Raw genomic sequence first — 2,684 nt, 5'->3', positions numbered from 1 at the left:
AAGGAGGGCCCTGCCCCTGGGGGCTTACAATCTAAAAGGGGAGGGGGAAATGATACATGAGGAGGAAGCTGTGTGGGGATGAATTGTTTGAGAACGTGATAGTTGAGTGCTTAAGTTGAGGTGGAATAGGCTTCCCTGAAGAGATGAGTCTTTAGGGATAGCCTAAAGGCAGTCAGAGTGGGAGACAGACGGACAGGTTGGGGTAAAGAGTTCCAGAGGATGGGAGAGACTCTTGAGAAGTCCTGGAGGCGAGTATGGTTACATAAGCGCTGCAGCACAGATGATTGACCCCTTGTACTGCTTCTCGATCTCCCAGTCTGAGCCCTGCTGTACAGGGACTGCAGGAGGCCGATATAAAGTCAAATACAGGTACATACCATGTTTGTATTAAAGAAAGATACATTTAATGATGTATTTATTATAGATCTGCAGTCATTTGCATCCTTTATGTAAATCTGCCCATGGTTCAGCTTGAAATAGTTCGCACCTTGCTGGTACATTGGAGCTAATAAAGTTTTGTCATTTTAAACAAATGTTTTCATACTCGCAGACCAATACAATGTTTTGTTTCTTTTCAGTATGTGGTTTTACATGCAGGATTCGTGCTGAATGGGAAATATTACACAGTGAGCCCGGAGGAGTAGTGTCGCTGGCACCCATTACTGAACCTCACTCGTAATTACAGGCAAAGAGCAATGGGAGCTCTACACACTGTAATAGGATTGCTGACTTACCAGTAGAATCCATTTCTTGGAGTACAGTACAGGACAATGGCTGAATCAGGTATCACCAGGGGATTGGGCAGAGCTGTGAGGACCCACATATATATACCCCCCCTGCCGTTGGTAGTGTACTTGAGTGATGGATGTCTCCTCTCTACTGAGGTTGATGTATAGTACTGTAGTTACATTGTTTCTGCATTTCTTCTATCAAGATCTTTCTGGCTGTGTCTGGGACAGGCAGCAAACTTGCAGCTTTTGGATCGGTGCCTCGTGACAGCAGACTCAGGGACCGTACCTGGACCGCATAGGACTAGAGATGTGGGGCCAGTCTGTAATGTCGCTTCAGGCACTGGATCCTGCGTTAGGTGCCCACCTTGGCACACGCTGCCTTGCGCTGGGTTAGCCGTAGGGTGCTATACAGCTCCAGGGCGGTGGCGTATCTTTACTTGTGTTAACCTGGTCCCTGAAGACCCCCTCCTAGAGTGGGTATGCTTGTCCTAAATGAGTATAGCCGAGGGTCCTGTATATTCCTCTCTTCCTTCATTGGATGTATGACGCTACTGGTGGGTGATCACATGGTGATGCCTGCTTATTACCCAGTTGTCTCTGAATCTGCCTGTGTCATGTACTGTACAAGCAAGAAACATGTCTTTTTTTTAGCACACTGGGGTCACAATAGGGGAAATGCCTTAGAGTGCATCGGATGTAAAAACCAAAATCTGTTTTTTAGTTAGCAAATCATTTTTTTTGTTTTTGTGAATCTGTTCAAAACGTTTCCTCACTCTGAAATCCTGTGACTGCACTTCCTGTTTCATAATGTCAATACTGCCTTGCCCAGCACACCTGCACACTCCATCAGTTGGGTGTTTGGGTTACCAATGAGATTTACAGGTGACATGTGCAACGGCCAACTAAAGGAACAAGCACTGCAGCCTGACAATGATGCTGCAAATTGCAATAGGAAGTATCATTGCTGACAGAATCTCCAGGCATAAAAAACTTTCCAACATAGTCACAAAACATTATTTGCTTCAGAAAGACGTACACAATGAGGCACGATGCTAAACATTTTAAAAAATACATATAAAACATCAGTACTCCATCTATGGCAGGGATGTCCAAACTCCAGCCCTCCAGCTGTGGTGAAACTAAAAACCCCATCACGCCTTAGCCTATAGGAGTCATGCAATGGCTCATGGGACTTGTAGTTGCAAACACATGGAGTGCTGAGGATGCCTACCCCCGGCCTATTTTACGGCGCCACCCGTGGTCACTACGAGCACCCGCCTGCATCTTGCATGGGAATGGATCCGGTAAGGAGTGCAGCACGGCATCTTTCATTATATGGTATGGTCTTTCTCCATGCTCAACAAATCAATGTGAACTCTACTATGAGTGCCAAGTGGAAGGATCTGTATAATGTATCTGCCATCCAGATACATGGGATAGATAGGGCAGTTGATAGTTATAGTGATGGTCACTGTACAGATTTATAGTTAGCGGGTCTGTAAATCCAGCATCTATTTGACACCAGGTAGAAAACACAGATAAGCAGCACACATAAAGGCAGCACACATTCAGTACTATACTTGGTATATTGAGTGGGTACATCACACGGGTGTTTTCAGAATCATTCCTATTAAAATCACAGATCTGTATATTCAAGTCATAGGATTTTTCCAGGTGCTTTGAGGTCCCCGTTCTATCCCCTGTGTCAGCTCCAAATACATGGGGGCTAATGTATAAACCTTCCCAGGAATTGTCTATGCTCCTCAGGGCCATCCAGTGGAGGTAGTGCAACACAAACAGCATTTGTCCAGCTATACAGAGGGTGGAAGATTTGTAAATCAGTCATTGAAAGTAAAACTCTTTGCCATGTTTGCTCAGAAATCATTACCTTCCCCTTTCAGGTTACAGTTAGGCATTCTTTTCTATAAGTGCCAATCAAAAAAAAAAAAACAA

The sequence above is a fragment of the Nanorana parkeri genome, unplaced genomic scaffold (assembly GCF_000935625.1).
Source record: "Nanorana parkeri isolate BGI_ZX_2015 unplaced genomic scaffold, ASM93562v1 scaffold291, whole genome shotgun sequence".
In the NCBI taxonomy this organism is placed as follows: domain Eukaryota; kingdom Metazoa; phylum Chordata; class Amphibia; order Anura; family Dicroglossidae; genus Nanorana; species Nanorana parkeri.
This window is presented reverse-complemented; position numbering follows the sequence as displayed.